At 31.8% G+C, this 18,524-nt stretch overlaps 1 protein-coding gene across 2 annotated transcripts in view; it reads left to right on the top strand.

Moving 5' to 3' along the window:
• The first annotated feature begins 377 nt into the window (after positions 1-377).
• Positions 378-18,524, top strand: part of LOC143043458 (sialate:O-sulfotransferase 2-like) — a 31,400-nt gene continuing 13,253 nt past the window's right edge. For both annotated transcript variants that reach the window (XM_076215748.1, XM_076215747.1), the window contains exon 1: positions 378-479. The gene's annotated coding sequence lies outside the window, so the exon portion shown is untranslated. The remainder of the gene's footprint in view (positions 480-18,524) is intronic.

The following is an 18,524-nucleotide window of genomic DNA, read 5'->3' as shown; positions in this document are numbered from 1 at the left end:
AACAATATGTATAGAATTAAATGAAATGTATCCTAAAGTATTTCAGTAAATATGTAAAGGGCGTAAGAAGTTTGATTCAAGTCAAAAATTTTAATTGTTTTTGATACTTATATTAACATTTTTTTGGTAACATGTTTATACATGTATTTTCTTCTAATAACATTATTTTTTTTTATCCTTATCTTTATCTTATTTTTATAATTTTTCGAACAAATTTAATGTCAAAATCAAATTTGATTGGTTATAAAGAAGGTATCAAATTTATAGGCAGTTATTGATCTGTAAGCATTTCCTATACAACATCGACTTTGAAATTGACTAGGTCTTACAATTGAATATAAGTTCATTATCAAAACAGTTCTACTGCAGACCAACGCTTTTATGTAAGAACCATGGAATAAGATATCATATATCATTTTCGTTGACATTAATTGAGTTTATTTAAATCAATTCGGAAGTATTATTTCTATCTCTAAATGGTAAGCTATTGCAATAATTGTCGGTAATATTTTTTACTTGTTTGTTTATCCATTTAAGAATTTGATTATTTATTTCAGAAATTGTTGAATATTTATTTTTCTCTAATTTTTGTACTATCATTTTCACATTTCTTGATCGGTGTGAGAAAAATATTTCTCCTCACTAATGAAATGTCTGTTCTCGGCAAACGATTGGTCGAAATTTAATTATGACGTCAAATTTTCTTGGTTTCTTCTGAAATTTCTATTGTCACGTCATGAAAAAGGCGACCGTGCCTGATGACGTCATATATAAAGAACACAACTTTCTGCAAATCTTTGAAAAGGAAGGATAAAAATCATTAGAGAAACAGATTCCATCACTATAACTCGTTCTCTGCTTACTGTTTTAATAAAACTGGGTATTTGCGACATATGTGTTTATCTTGTGAATGATTTATGTTGAAATCTGGTAGACATACCATTCAAAGGATTCAAAGCACTTTTCTGGAGTAATACGATTTGCATATTCGATTGGTTTAATTTTGATGACTTTTCACTCTTAGCTCTTAGCACTAAGTATAATAAAATTAAGAATGGAAACGGGGAATATGTCAAAGAGACAACAATCCGACCAAAGAGCAGAAACAGCCGAAGGCCACAATGGGTCTTTAACACAACGAGAAAATCCCGCACCCGGAGGCGGGCTTCATCTGGCCCCTAAATACAAATGTGTACTAGTTCAGTGAAAATGGACGTCATACTAAACTCAAAAACATATAAATGAACTAAAATTAAAAAAAAAACATACAAGACTAACAAAGGTCAGAGGCTCCTCACTTGGGACAGGCGCAAACATGATATAGAAATATGGTCAGCTGGTCCTATTCCATCAAATAGTAGCACCTATGATAAAGAGGGGCGTCAGTCCGGTCGTGCGGTAAGTTACGTATAAGTAGACTCTATAGGTAGCTACGTATGGTCGGAATAGGAAAGTCATCTCCGATGCCTCATGTTGGAAGCGTGTCACGCTTTCGTCACGTTGAATAATTCTAGCAACAACTTGTTGTTTGCTCCGTAGTTGAACATTTGCAAGGTCAAGTTTCTGTCCTTTTCCAAGATACATTTTTCCAGTCTACGCATCACGTCCTTAATTTCGGAAGATCTGGCCACGTTACATCGCCTACTCATATATTTTTTCATTGGTTTTCATCTTAAACATGCATGAGATATTTGCCACTAAACGAAAATTGAACGACCATCAATCAATTACTTTGCTTTGTACAATTTTAGCTATTCGACTATGGAACAGATTTTAAATCACACTAAATAATACAAAGTTAGGTGACTGTGTTGAACGCATCTATTCAATTGAACTTGATATAAAGGATACAATAGATGCAGTTAAGTCTGCCTCGTATCTTACAATGAGGGGCGATTGAGAACAAAACTCTACGATAAAAGAGATTGTTTCAACTTTCAAATTGTCAACTTTCTATTTCTATGAATACATTTAGTTACATCGGATCAGTTACTACATGGCTGCTAGTTCGAAACATATCTACGCCGTTGTTTTATTGATCTCACAGTAACCTGATAGGCTATGGTGCAAAAAGATGCGATTTCGATCCCTTGCCTGGTCAATCATAACACTTCATATTCTCCGAATAACAAATTACATTTTGGACTATATCAAGGAAAGGTGTGTTCGGTGTTGGGATTGTATGTCCAAGGGGAGGGTGTGGTTGGGCGTTACGTCCTCCTTTAAATTGTAAGTTTCGATGTTAGATTATTTTATGACATGGGGCGACACGTCTTCCTGTAGATTGTTACCGTTTGAGCTAGCCCATTAAAATTCTGTTTAGAGCGCTGATTTAAAAAGAGAAAATGGAAAACAAATATTCGATTCTTTATATGGGTCGAGGACACGGTCACACCGTCGGGATATTTAAAAAAAAATTAACTATATACATATATATTTCGTCCACAAGTTGCGATTTTGTATATGTTGTAACATGTGCAGAAATATTGTACATGTTATAACTTGCACAATGCAAAAATAAATGTATAACATGTACAAAAGTACATCGTATATGTTATAACATGTACAAAATATTGCTTAAAAATAGTTGTAACTAAAGTCTAGTACAAAATTTGAAAATAAATGAAGCAGAACATACATTTGAAATTTACTGAATCACAACTTTGTTCAACTGGAAACAGTTTAGATATCAATATTGCAAATGAACAAATAGAGAAATGTAGATTGTGAAAAACTTCTTGGTTTATATATTGACAAAAACCTATATTGGAATGAGCAAATAGATAAAATGTCATGTACAATTTCAAATAGAATCAATTTATTACAAAAGATAAGAAAATATGCATTTACGTATTATCTATTTTAAGGTGGTACCCAACACTTTCACTAAAATTAATTTGGCTCGTTTAATTTTCATAAAATTTTGTCAAAGTATTTACTTTGGGCCTTAAATAAAAATATGAAAAATTTAAAAAATTTTGAACCAACCGTTTTGTCAGAAAAATTACACTGGTTATATATCAATTTGACAAACACCAGTTTTGATCATTAAGAAGCCTAATATTCCTTTTACAACACAAGGTAATTAAAACGTTTACCTGACTTTACAGAGTTATCTCCCTGTAGTGTTAGGTACCACCTTAATGCTTATATTCTGCCATTGTTTGATTGTTGCAATATATGGGGAAGTTGTTATGAAAGTGGAATAAATAAACTTAATAAGTTATTAAAGAAATCTGCTAGGGTTATAGTAGAAGCTGACATAATGACATCATCCAGTTTATTGTTTATTAGTTTACACTGGTTTAATGTGGAAAAACGCATTCAATACCAAAAGACAATACTTGTATTTAAATCATTAAATGATATGGTTCCTAACTATTTAAAAGAAAATTTTCATTTTACTGATAATCAAAATTATAACTTACGTTCAGCTGATGAAAAAGTATTAAATCTTCCAAAACCAAAAACAAATTTTAGTTAAAGAAAACATTTACATAAAAATTATTCAGGTTCTCAAATATGGAACAGTTTACCAAATGAAATAAAAATAAGTAATACACTCGAATCTTTGAAAACAAAATATTACAAATTTTTCATCAATTGTGCAAATTAATTTGCTTTTTCATTATTATTCAAATACAATTGTATATTGTGTATAATATATACGGAAGCCCTGGAGTGCCACGCAAAAAAATAATTACAACTTGCGCGCACAAGTTACTAACTTGTGCGCACGAGTTTCTATCTTGTGCGCACAAGTTACATAACACACGCAAGATGTAATTATTTTTTTTGCGTGGCACTCCAGGGCTTCCGTAAATATATCATTATAATACTGTATGTACTTATAAATATGTTATTATTATTTTGAGGACTCTCAGGAAGATTAGTTTTAACTAATGGGATCATCCTCTTGAAATAAAGATTATTTATTTATTTATTTATTTTAAAGAGTAATAATCAAAAGCAACGATAGGTACATGATTTACAGCGTGCATACAATACTACATTTTCATACATTATAGAAACATGTTATGTTTACTTGTTGCTACAAGACAGAGAAGTGTGACACCAAGAGTTGAAATTATTCTTCCACATTTACATCTACAAGATTTATAATTGCCTTTCTTACATTGACCATGCACAAAACCTTGCCCTCAGCTCAATGATATCTTACGCACTATTTCTATCACACTCATATCACCCATTGAAACTTCAGACACATCTAACGTTGCATTTGCAATAAATTGAACCTGCTTTCTACCCAAATATCCCTTTACTTGTCCAACTTAAGGATGTACTTAGGTGATCTAAGGTAAAATAAAATAAATCAAAAATTCAAAATTGATACTTTAAGCTTGAAGAGTAGCAGTTAAGGATCAACATAAGCTAAAAATATTGATAGGTCATGGAGCTCCTTTTTGAGATATTTCATTTAAAAAATATGGCGGGAAAAGGCTGACTCGGACTTTTACCTTATATTTGCTTTGTAATATTTGGGTCTCAAATCAAACGAAAGAAAATCAAGAATCTGCCTAAATTTTGTCAAATGACCTTTTATGAGCTATTAAATCTTATGTTAAAAGATAAATAGGTGTTATGGGGCAAACTATTTTACCTTGTATCGTATGGAAAAACATCAAGGAGTCCGAATATTTGACAGTTATTCCAAAACCTCACCTAAGTACATCCTTAAGTTTCAATTCAATATCCTACATGCTCATTCATATTCAGTCATAAACCAGTTCTAAACTGTTTTTCTTTTTCTTTTTCAAATAAAACACGGGCCTAACTGTATATTTGGTATCAATCATTTCAAGTTCAAAGAGATAGATGTGATCAACAGTCATCACACTTTATTTATTCAGTAAGATAACCGTTTGTATTGAGGAAATTGAGGTTAAAGGAAAATACAACTAATTTCATCGCATTTTTTAAAAGACTCTGTATGATTTCTGTGTTATACACCCTGTCGACCAAACGTTACACATTTGTTTCAATGAAAAGCGGCACCTTTATGACTTTAGTTTTAAAGAAATTCTTGTTAAGGTGGTATTTATTATGAAAATGGCCCTTGCTAACAGTATATTTGTACCGACGTTGACTCTTTTATTAAAAAAAATTAAACTTAGTTTTTCAGGATGTCTTACGTTTAGAATGAAAGTTAGAGAAGTCGAATATCTGTAACCATAATGCTACGAAATACAAATTGTACATTTATGCTTTCTAATATTTTTACTGGTCAAATATTTAGGGAGGCAGTTGCCTCATTCATTGCCTCATGGGAGGCTACGCCTCTGACTGATTAACACTCGTTTTAAAAATTTATAACCTCTCCTTTGAAAACAGATTATAGTTTGCAGAGGAATTTATTCTCGACATATTAAGGATTTCATTGTAGAATATATCCTGGCTACCTACTTGAATTTTATGTCTTAATTTGTATAGAAGTATTTTCCTAGATAGAAACTTTTAATTTTGGTTACACATTTTCAATGTTGATCGTGGTAATAACCTAGACCATACGCGTATGGTCGGACTATATGAGTACATGTATAAATGCAGATCATAGGCGGATTTAGGGGGGCCAGGGGGCCCGGCCCCCCCTTTTTGGGAAAAAAATTGGTTGCTTATATAGGGAATCACTGAAGCGTGACTGGAGCGGGCCCCCTCTTAGGTCAGTCAGTGGGCCCCCATTTATGAAAATTTCTGGATCCGCCACTGCATGCAGATGGTGTTGACCCTACGCGTATGGTCTAAATACTGATATGGTCCGGAACATATACACTAATAGTCATTTCCACGCATCCGACAAACAGACGCATGTGAAAAATATTTCAAGGAATGTAGATCACTTTTTAATTTAAAATAAAATCAATAATTCCAAACTGCCGTTTCCATTCCCAAATCTGAGGATGAAATTAACATTACAGATCAAGCAAACAGAGGTTATATAGTAGCTGTTGTTGTCATTGCCCCGGCGAACGAGGATTATTTTTCCTTGTAAAGACACATATTTGAGATGCTGATAGTACGGATAAAAAGACCCTGAAATTATTCGCGAATCGTAATTTGAAAGCAACAGTTGGAAAACTACAGTTGAAGGCGGGTTGATAACATTTATACTCGGCTTGAAGCATAAAACAGCTTTGGTAATGGCTGTTTCTAAGCGATTTATATGCCTAGATTTGGATACATGTGATGACGCCGGAATCCTAAGCACCATAGAGGATATGCGTTTTGAAAAATTTACATGCTTGGGCAGTGACAAATATTTGAAATATATAATTTCAATAAGTTAAGATTATGATCTAATATAATCAGTCGTGGTAATAGTCCTTTTTTATAAATAGTTAAACATCAAAATGCCAGCTGTTTTTAAAAAAGGTGCAAAGCTTTGACGTTTTGTACAGAAGTAGGTTGAAATAATAGAAAAAACGTTGTCGAATAACGTTACCATTACTAAACCGAACACCGTGCGTAACGTCATTAATGTCTTCTGAGTTTTTAAAATTGATTTAAAATGTTGCTATGCGAATAAACTCCTGGAGTACCAACATTTTTTTTACTGGCTGTATACCTCTCTGAAACATTCCTATTGTGGAAAAAATCCAAAGGAATCGATTGGTAGGCAGCAAAGATTGGCATTTTTGAAATTAAGTTACTAAGCAAATTCAAACGGATCAAGAAGAAAACACATGTACAAAAATCGAGACGCCCTTTTCTTAAAATTGTATAAAATATAGTAAAAACTGCTTATTTTATAAGAATATGTCTGTTTAATTTTTTAACCAGTACCGACTTTTATATCGTTATAGTCATGAAAAGCTAATTCTTCTATATTGAAATGTCATGTCACAATAGAAGACCGGCTTACTCGAGCTTAGAATGTGAAAAATAAGTATATGTTGGAAAATTGTAACATGCTCAGGACTTTGTGGAACACTCCAAAAATTGTTGACCCAAAAGATCTTTAGATATTGGGCCACACCAATTTGATTCCTTGTTCGACGGACCCGCCCGCACCTATTTTTTTCAAAACAGAATTTTTTATCTTTTTTATATTCCCGCTTCCCGCATCCGGAAATGTAATCATGTCCATTTCCCGCACCGTTTTTTTTTTTGTAAATATTATAAAAAGATATCAACATTTGTTTTTAAAATCAACAGTCTAACTTGTAAATAACGATTTTAAACATAAAAGCACCCCACCACACTTTGTAAATATCTGTGAGAAAATTTGTTTCAGCATGAAACCTATTTATCCAAAGCGGGAGTGCTCCGATATAAATTTATAACGGCGGACTGAATACCGGAAAGAACAAAAAATTGGTTACTTTCCCCCTTACTTATATTCCCTATCAAAAAAATGTTCGTTGTGTTAGAATAAAGTACAAAGAACTTCTGAAAGATTTGCCTTCAACTGCAATTATATTGTATGCTGGCAAAACAAAACTATCCATAGCCGCTGCATGTTTATGCACCTGTCCTGATTGATTGAGGTGCCTGTCGTTCAGCAGTTATCGTTTGTTGATGTTGTTCATTTGTATTTTCCCGTTTGGATATACATGATATATAAATTAGATCGTTGGTTTTCCTGTTCGAATTGTGTACGCTAATAATTTTGGGGTCCTTTATAGCCTGCTGTTTGGTCTGTATCAAAGCCCTGTGTAAAAGGCCGTATTTTGACCTGTGTTTGTTATTATCAGGTTGAGAACAACCCTCCCTCAGACAAGGGGTCATTTTACTGATGTAGAAAAGAAAATAGAAATACCAAGGATTTGTATAGTTCTTCTATACAAAACCTTTGAAAACTTAGAATTTTGTACTCAAAAAGAGGAGAGTTACATCATATTTTAAACAACTTTTTCTACAAGAGGGGTCCACTTATTTTGAATAACATGAATAATATTAAACTGTTAAAGTAAATGTGTTAACATGGTTAAAGTCCAGGAATATTACAAAATTCTTGGACATGTTTTGACCATTTAATACCAGATAGATATAGAATGAAATTCAAAACAGTGTGGCTGTGGCCATTGATTGACACATTAAATTCATCCATTGACTGGGACAATTTAGGTGAACGTATGCATGTACATGTAACGACCACTGCTCACTATGTACTTTTTTTTTAAAGACACTTAAACTATGGGGTCACCAAAGGTTCTCAACACCTTAATAAAGTAATTCGAAAAAATAATCAGAAATAACATGATGTTTGATTTATACCAATTATATAAATCAAAACATAAAGGTTATTCCTGATTAATTTTTCGAATTATTTATAATTAAAGTCGTTAAGAAACCTTTGGTGACCCCACAGTTTAAATGTCTATCGTAGGAACGTCTTTAACAGTGGTCGTTACAGACAAACGTTCACGTAAATTGTCCCAGTCAATGGATGAATTTAATGTGTCAATCAATGGCCACAGCCACACTGTTTTGAATTTCATTCTATAGTTCTTTGAGAAAATATGAGCCCTTTTGTACAAACAAATATATTATAACTTGTATTGATCCCTCATAAAACATGTAAAAGGGATATTTATAACATTAAGGGGTTGTCCCCAAACTGATTATGACTTGGATGGAGAATTGTCTCATTGTCAGTCACACATACATAGACCAGATTTAATTATTTCGTGGTGAACAGGGAAAAAATACTTCAGAAATTAAAGAAATGTCAAACTACAAGTGATAAATCAAGCTTTAATATTGTCAAAACCTACTATTTTTTTTTATTAAAATTTTCAAATCGCTCGCCCCAAATTTTGGAGTCCAAAAATCCGTAGAACAAGAAATTAAATTGGTGTGGCCTTGTATGTACGTGATTTTTTTCATTTGTTTTATCAATATGCCGCAAAAATTGGCATTTTTAGATTCCAGTTTCACAAGCTTCTAATGCAATTATCTCGATAAATACTGAACATAAATTATTGTGTATTTGCAAGGTTATTTTTAACAAATAATTTCTTTAAAATGTACAATTGTTATAATTTAAATCACTTTTGATCAGTGTCGTCACCGGCATAATTTATTATTGATTTTTTCGACTCTATCATAGGAAGAGGTAATTTTCTTTTATTAGTTTTCATTAGATTTCCCACTGGATTGTTGTGTAGCATTTACCTTCAAACGAAAACTGCATATCTGTGAAATAATAAAACAAAATGTTTTGTATATTCCCAGACAACATTGGTACGTTGGCACAACTTTGGCCCAACGTATCTACATGCATTGGCCCAACGTTATTTTTAAACGTTGGCCCAATGTATAAGTGCAAAGTGGCCCTATGTTGGCTCAACGTGATGGCTAAACGTTGGCACAACGTTGTAAAGTTTTATACAATACATTGGCCCAACGTTGGTCCAATGATGGAATAATACAAAATGTACTTGCTGATGTTGAACAAACGTTGGCCAACGTAGGCATACAAACTGTTAGCAAACGTTGGAACTCTGTTGGTTCAATCTATAAACCTTTTTATCCAAATGAAGGATACTAAAATCCCTTCCAGGCAATAACTGCAATAACTCCTGGTTCTTATATCGGTTCAAAATGGCGAAACTATTACTTTTTTAAATGTTGCAATTATTGCTTTTCCATATCCACTATACCATGTTGTGTCTTACATACTACCCGAAAATTTTGTATTTTGCCACTTTCTCTCCATCTTCCTGAACATGCATGAAATATTTGCCAATGGACGTTTCAGTAACCAACAACCAATCAGTCTCTCCAGGAATTGTACTTCTGAATTTTACAAATTTTAATGAATGCAATCAACATATCCATGTTACCCAATTTTCTTAAATAAGGTAAATACAAAGGTATGATTAAATATAATTTATTATTAGCTAGACAAACAGCAAAGTTAAAAAAAATCTTTGTATCTATACGTTGCTAAATCAGATCTAGAATGAAAATTATAAAGTCTATTCATGATAATTCATTTATCCCGTTTGCATAATATCATTACAGTTTATGTAGAAATATCCAAGCTCTGTATTAAGGCATTAATAATTCATTTCATACAGCTATTTTTCTAGTTCTGTATTCCAACATGGTTTTTATTCACAAGAGTTTTCCTTTTGTTTTCTGCTACACTTTGTTTTGTCACTATTTTTGGCTCCCTCTTATTTTAAATCCTTTATCCAGTTTAGCATATCTTCATATACAAATGTAAGTTATTTCACTGCCTCTGTAATAAAGTAATGAATAAATGAGTACTCAATGTATGTATATTTTGAATATATTAAATCCTTCTAAAAAATAAAATAATAACAAAAAAAATACATTGTTTCTGGTGTCATGGCACATTAAATTTTTGTACAATAGTTAGAAAAAATACTCTTTTTTTAATATTTTCTCTAACCTATACAAGCCAAGGCAAAAATCATATTGCATGCTGTTTACCATAATGGTTAGACTTCACCAAGCTAGGTAGGTTAAGCAGGACAATTGAGTGTAGAAATGGTTACAGAAAACTTTGTCAAAAAATGTTCTAGGTAAATAAATAAAACTAGTTGAAAAAAAAATACAAAGTCAAATCTTAATACACTAGCATTAACGGTAGTATTAAACATGTTATGTGTATATATCTGTGAAATTGGAATCCGATGTAGCATAAAGGATGGCTATTATGTTAACTTACTTTCTTAAACATGTTAAAGTTATTCATTCTGGGCTATCAAATAGTAGAATGTTTTTTTCCCATCTCCATTCCCATGCATTTTCTAGCTAGGATGTTGTCAATAATTCTTATTATTCCTAGTTCTCTTTTTTTCCTTTTGCACTCCGATTTATTTTGTCTTCTGTAGTACTGAAATACCTGACCTAACCTATAAATTTATATTAAAATGTAAAATTGTATATTAAAAAGAAAAGCTACTTCAAGTAATTCAGACACTAACTTATAGTCTTTTTTCTTTTATAAATATACGTCAGTGCAGTATAGTTTTTTTACCGCACCCCCCCCCCCTTTTAGGACAAAAAACTAAATTCAGCCGAGTCCGTATAAATATATACAAATAACAACATATTCTTGCAATGAATTTAGATAATATTTGTAAATAAGATTACGAAATAAATACTCTATTTAATATCTAATACACTGTTACACATGCAAGTGTGTATAATTTATGATCAGTTTTCACAAATATATCGTATATGTTTGCATGCGATTTAGAAATACAATAAAACTAACAAACATGCAAATTCATTTATATTTCAATGAAGTCGAAATCATTATACCACATTTCTGAAACATTATATGTATACGGAATAAGGTACATCTTAAGACAGATTTTTTCCATTAACTTCAGTAATGGTCATAAATGTTATCGTTATAGATTTTAGAAAAAAAGCTATTAAAATATTGGTAATTTACAATTTGTTTGAAGATACTAATGTTCATTGGCAAATATTTGAAATATTTTCATTATGATTAATAGGACTGAAATGAGTTAAAATCTAGAAAATATTTCGCCCGAAACGTATAAACTTCAAGATAAACATTATAAAATGATAGAAATTAATACAATGTTTTAATTTTTAACAACATCCCTCAGATTATAAAATAATATTGTATTTGTCATTCTTAATCGTATTTAGATTTTTTAAAGTTACAACTTACATATGTTACTTTCTTTCTCTTTAAACCTCAGATGATATGATTTTCTCTATTGTTTTCTTCGTTTTACTGCTTTCTTACAAATACACAACAGGAAATAACCACAAAAGTGACCATCCCATTACATTCAGATTTCTTATAAACTTAATTACCATAGCAACTATCTTTGAAATTTGTCGAACATATGGTCAACCTTATCAGAATGTGCTTGATTAACAGACTGGCTGTATCAAATATCACTCTGCATATAATTGCTAAATTATTATGTTTCACAAAGTTTAAGGTTTATGTACCCTTCTGTATCCATTTTTGTACGAATTTTTCAAACCTCAATTGTATCAAAACTAAAGATATAATAAATAATAGAGATAGGCCATTTAGTACATGTTCCAAGGGAAAACTTGATGTAAAGCATTATTTTTTACTGTTTCATTGCATTTGATAGAAAAAGAGGACTTTGTGGCAAATAAATCAAGATTTTTATAGAAAATCCACAGCCTTTAATACAGAGATTTTTGTTATAAAATTTGAAACATAAATTACTCACTTGATTTTCTATGATGTGCTAGTGTTTATTTTTTTACAAAAAGTTCTAAGTAACCTGTAAATTCCAAAACACCTCGTGCTGAGTCACTAAAGTCGAGCGCACCCTAAAAGGTGTACTTGATTTTGGCCATATTTATACTTGTCTTAACCAATAACTACATTTATAAACTTGTTTTAAGGAAATCAATGCTAGCACTGCATGCAATAATCCTATATCTATCAGTCATCAAATTGCCAAATATGAGAGTACAAGGATAAAGGCTGTGGATTTTCTATAAAAATCTTAATTTATTTGCCACAAAGTCCTCTTTTTCTATTAAATGCAATGGAACAGTAAAAAATAATGCTTTGCATCAAGTTTCCCCTTGGAATATGTACAAAATGGCCTATGTCTATTATTCATTATATCTGTAGTTTTGATACAATTGAAGTTTGAAAAGTTCGTACAAAAATGGCTACAGAAGGGTACATAAACCTTAATGAATAAAGTTATTATAAATAATGATTGCAATAAATTTAAACTTTTAACCAGGCAATCTATGTTAACGATATACATTTTTTTTTATTACAATAATAATATTCCAGTCGATAAATTTTACCTGGCTTATATATAGGGTATAATATATGATCAACGTTGGGCCAGCATTGGCCCAACATAGAGTTGTAAACATGTAAATGTAATTTCAGTTGATAAACACTTTCGGTGTAACATTAACTTTTCTAGAGCATGCAGCTAACAATCGAAATTATCCGCCTCCCAAGAGAAATAAAGCGTAAAATATTTCATAATCAATTTTTATTAACCAAATTTCATATCGGCCCTATGTTGCGACTAACATAATGCCAACATTTTCCCGATTTTTTATAACCAGCATGAGATAATAATATGGATTTACAACACTTTACAACAACAGACCAACGTAGGGCCAATGTTGTGCAGCCAACACCAACGTGCGGCCAATGTACCGACAATTTGCCAACGTTGGGCCAATGTTGTTCAGCCAACATAAACTTGCGACCAACGGACCGACAATTTGCCAACGTTGGGCCAAGGTTGTGCAGCAAACACCAACGGTCGACCAACGAGCCGACAATTTGCCAACGTTGGCCCACTGTTAGTCTGTTGACTGGGTAATAGCATAAATATTTTAAACCTCCGTTTTAATAACGTTAGAGATCCCCTTGTTATATTAACATTTACCTTCAAAGTAAAACTACATATCTGTGAACTAATAAAACAAAATACTACAATATATTTTAGCATCAACATTTTAGACCGATGATATATATATGAAATCCTTGATATGTCGAGGAAGAATTCCTCTGTATAGACCACCCTGTCTTCATAAAGAGAGGATAGAAATGTTGAGCAGGCAAAAATTGCAACTAAACTTGCAAAGAAAGAGCCCTTCTGAAGCAGTACTTTAGATGCGTCAGAAGTCCCAATGAGTGATATGCGTGTGAGAAAGATAGTTCGTCAGATATCATTGAGTGGAGAGCAAGGTTTGTGCATTGTCAATGTAAGAATTGCAACTGTAAGTCTGGTAGTCTGGTAGTTGTAAATGTAGAAGAATGCAAGTTTTGTACATGTACAACTCTAGGTGTCACGTGTCTCTGTCTTGTAGCAACAAGTAAACAAAACTCGTTTCTATAAAGAATGAAAATGCATTATTTTATCCATGCTGAGATACTTTTGTACATGTTATAAATTGTATTTTTGCATTGTGCAAGCTATAAAATGTACAATATTTCTACATATGTAATGAAATGTACAAAATTGCAATTTGTACACGACATATATGCGAAAGCAAATTTACAGATCTAACATTGTTGGGTTGATGTTTAGACGAGTTGTATATAGTTCGTCTAATATATATATTATCTTGTCCTTTTCAAAACTCTTAGGAATTTTGGTCCTCAATGCTCTTCAACTTCGTACTTTATTTGGCCTTTTAAACTTTTTTGGATTCGAGCGTCACTGATGAGTCTTTTGTAGACGAAACGCGCGTCTGGCGTAAATGCAAAATTTAATTCTGGTATCTATGATGAGTTTATTCACAACAGAATAACGATATTGATCAATATTCAATCCTACAGAATAATTATATTCAGGAACTATTTTCGGAATGTACCGGCTGATTCTATTCTTAAACCCACAAAATGAATAGAATTCTACATAATATCATGAATATAAGATCTAGTTCATCTTTGATTTTATTGAATGCACTCAGTTCTTTTATGTTAAAAAAGAAGAATTAAGACTTCCGATAATGGGATTACATAATAAAGTCAAATTATAATTTCATGGTCTTTTTCTCTGTGAACTGTAAAAAAGACATAAAATTCTAAAGAGCAAGTTCTTTAAAGGTATAAAGTATTATTCAGGTAAGAAGTGGAGAGACATGAATGCATCAACGATAATCGTAACATATGCATCGATTATCTGCTGCATCGATTATCAAATAACTACTGCTAGTGGGTGTTTGGTGACCTTGGCTACCCACGAGGCTCTCGCAAGGTCAGTATTTTACCAAACTAAAAGGCATATCGGAGTATCAAAATGTAAAGTTCAAATTAAAGGCGTTCCACATAATGGCAAAATAAAAAAAAAAAAAATGAATATAAGATGAAGATAAAAAGTAAAAAGGCCTTACTTTTTATTATTGTATTTATGTTGTGTCATAGATCAAATTTATTTGTTCAGTGTATGTTTACTTGTTTTTGATAATATGTCCTTTTGATCGAAATAAGTCATTTCAATTGATATTTTATAGTGTGTCTTTCTATGATGTAATGTTACACTACTCTTTCAGGTTATGGTTAAAGTTGTTGCCTATTAAAACTTTAAAACCCGCTGCATTCGTTTAGGTCTGTCCTAAGTCAGGAGTATGTTGTTTAGTGGTTGTCGTTTGTTGATGTGCTTCATAAGTGTTTCTAGTTTCTCGTTTCTCGTTTTTATATAGATTAGACCGTCGATTTTGGGGCTCTATGTAGCTTGCTGTTCGGTGTGAGCCAAGGCTCCGTGCTGAAGGCCGTACTTTGACATATATTTTTTTACGTTTAACACATTGTGACTGGGATGGAGAGTTGTCTCACTTGCACCCATGCCACATCTTCATTTCTATATATTATGTACGTTCAATTAAATGGTACCAGAGGTGGTTTCAGAAATGGAGAGGCAGCTTGGGACAACGGGCCTTCTTTACAAAGCTACATATATGGTTAACGCATAAACTATTTACAAGTCCCATTCCAAACGTTGTCTTGTCGCCCCCTTTTTCTATGGTGTTAATATAAAAATGTTTTAGTGTAATGGTATGCACAATAGGCTAGTAGAAGTAATCTATATATGTGAAAAAATAAACTCACGCGTTCGAACCAAGGGTCATTGTTGAATTTTTTCATTAAACGTTTCTTTTAAAAACCAGTCATACACTAGTTCCTCCTTCATTGGCGGAACCAATTGGAGGGGTGGGTTACGGGATCGGAACCCCGTTTTTCGATTTCTTTTTTATAAAATATGTGAAAGTTTCATGGTGTTCCGGGGGTCGGAACCCCCGCCCCCTTTTTAAAGTGGCTGGATAAGAAATCTTGCGAAAGTTTTGATGATTCATATCACTGATTATGAATATAATTATGTATTAAGTTTAAATAAGGTAAAATCGATAAACATTATATAAAACTTCAAATTTAGAAAAAAAAACAAGTTGACTATATTTTCTGTTCTTGGTTAGCTATAAACAAGTGTAAATGGACGATCTTGTAAAAGATAATCCTTTATCCAATCAAAATCTTCCGAAATATACTTCTATTGAATTATTGTCTTCCAGTTCTCTTTTCGCCATTAGCTTTTCAGTTCACAGTGAAGCCTAAACCACGAGATTTCTCGTTAGAACCGTAACGAATTCTGTTTACGGAGGTTAAAGATTTATTCGTTGTTTTATTTTTTAAGTTTTATTTGACCGATTTTATTTAGCTCTTGTTACGAACAGTTTTAATTAAAAAAAAAGTGTATTAGTTTTAGCCTAATATAATTAAATCGCTTAATTGAATAATTTTTTAAATAAATTGTTTGAAAATAACTGTGATACATCAAAATTGTTATTGTATGTTTCCAATATCTGTCAGTTTTTTTTGTTAAACTTTCATTTTAATAAAAAAAAAAAAAAGAAAAAAATATCTGTTATTTTCAGAAATTTAATTAATAAAATATACAAAGACCTTCTGCGTAAGTGTTGACATCTTGATATTTATATGACTATCTAACAATGAAAGAATTGTATTAAAATTGAAGTTAAAATCCATAGACGTAAACTATATATATAGAAGCCTTCGTGGTACATTCATTTACGAATCTCTCTATTGTCAAAATTTAAAAATCGTTGGTGCTAATTGCGTTATTATTTTTCAATAATCCAAAAAATATATAAAAACTGAAACTGTCTATTTTTCAGGGGATAACATGGCTCAAGGTTTACTACGTACATTAATCAGACAAAATCAAACTATTCAATATATATATAAAATTGATATAGAGTTCTCGAAGGATTTAGAAATGTTACAGTTTTTCGATTTCATGGGGACAAATATATAATGAATCTTTTTATACATACATTTGAAGAAAGGTAATATGTATTTTTTTTCAGAGTTACATACGGTATTATAAAATAGTTTGCATATATAGATATATTACGGATTACAAATGTGTCGAGGTTTCTGATTGGATAACAACACAGAGATGTCAGTATATATTCAGGAAACTGCCGGGGTATATACGACGTTTTTATCCCCAATTGGAACCTCAAAAACGTCATCATAACACCGGTTACTATGTGACGTAGTCATAAGCTATCAGACTGTCAGAGGTTCACAGAGGGAAAATAATGACGTGCTTCAGTCAATAATACATTGTTGATACCAAATTACGCAATTAACACTTTTAATACTTTAATTTGATGTTAAAAGTGTTATTATAAATTATTACATACACGATAAAATTATGTTCACAGCAAATTAGAAAATGCTTCACGTATGCCGAACATATCAGGTTGGGTTTTTCAGTATATATGTGTTGTCAACAAATACCTGCACTGGAAAATAACATTAAGTCAGGGGTAATCCGTAAATATGTCTAATTCAGGTCTCAGAAAGGGTATATACTGTGACAGTCCCGGCTTAGGGCTTATATACCCTTCGCCTTCGGCTCAGGGGATATAAACTCTAAGCCGGGAATGTCACAGTAAATACCCTGTCTGAGACCTGAATAACATATAATATTGATACACGAATGTCGTAATAGCTATTTATACTAAATATTACACGCATCCACAAAATGCATTTTAAATGCATTAATTTGATTAGAATTTAAGAAGATTTAACTCATGAATGCATCATGTTTCTCCATAACATCAATACTATTGTATTCATAAAGGAATTAAATAGTGCTACATCTTACGTAGTCTTATCAATGTTGAATGTAAATTAACGTTTTATTCTTCAATGTTTTTCTTAAATAAACACGATAAAGGCCGTTGAAGGACGTACAGCGATCGATAGTTGTTAATTTCTGTGTCATTTAATCTCTTCTGGAGAGTTGTTTTTAATTGTCAATCCTACACATCTTCTTATATTTATATGATAAATGTAATGCAATCTTTGAAAACTAGGAAATCTAATTAGCAGAAAAGTGCTTTTTACATCGCGTTGACCGTGAGGGCATTCCGATGTATTGTTGCCAGAGAGATTTCTACTTAAGTAACTGTCGTTTTTGACTGGTAACCGATCTATAAATATGCGGACATCATCGAGTGCAATATAACATTCCTTATCGCTTGTTATCAATTCATTTCTTCAATGAATACGGATAAAAATATTTTTTTAGAACATAAATTAATTAATATGAAAATGTTTTGTCGTTAGAAATATAAGTAAAACATCATTAATATCTATGCACACGTACAGAAAAATTGTGTTATCGCATGCGGAAGAATATATTAAGAACGTTTTGCGGGATAATATGAATGCCTACTTAAATCCAATCTATTAGAAAAATCGAGTTATAATTACAGATGAGTGTCCACCATGCACTTGCACTGCAGTATTATTAGAATATTAGAATAGAATGATATACAAATGGTTGAAAATTATATATACATGTTACTGCTATATACAAATATTAATATACATGATATATAACAACATACCCGGCAGGTGTATACTGATTTGTATCACTACAATATAATAATTTAATTTTGGATGTTAAGCGTCTTCTGATTGGCTGACGTTATTTTGTTATCAGCCCATAGACATACTTTAGTCATGTGACCTTGACGTCATCAAC

The sequence above is a fragment of the Mytilus galloprovincialis genome, chromosome 8 (assembly GCF_965363235.1).
Source record: "Mytilus galloprovincialis chromosome 8, xbMytGall1.hap1.1, whole genome shotgun sequence".
NCBI lineage: Eukaryota > Metazoa > Mollusca > Bivalvia > Mytilida > Mytilidae > Mytilus > Mytilus galloprovincialis.
The sequence above is the reverse complement of the archived record's forward strand: the minus strand, read 5'-3'. Positions and strand labels throughout refer to the sequence as shown.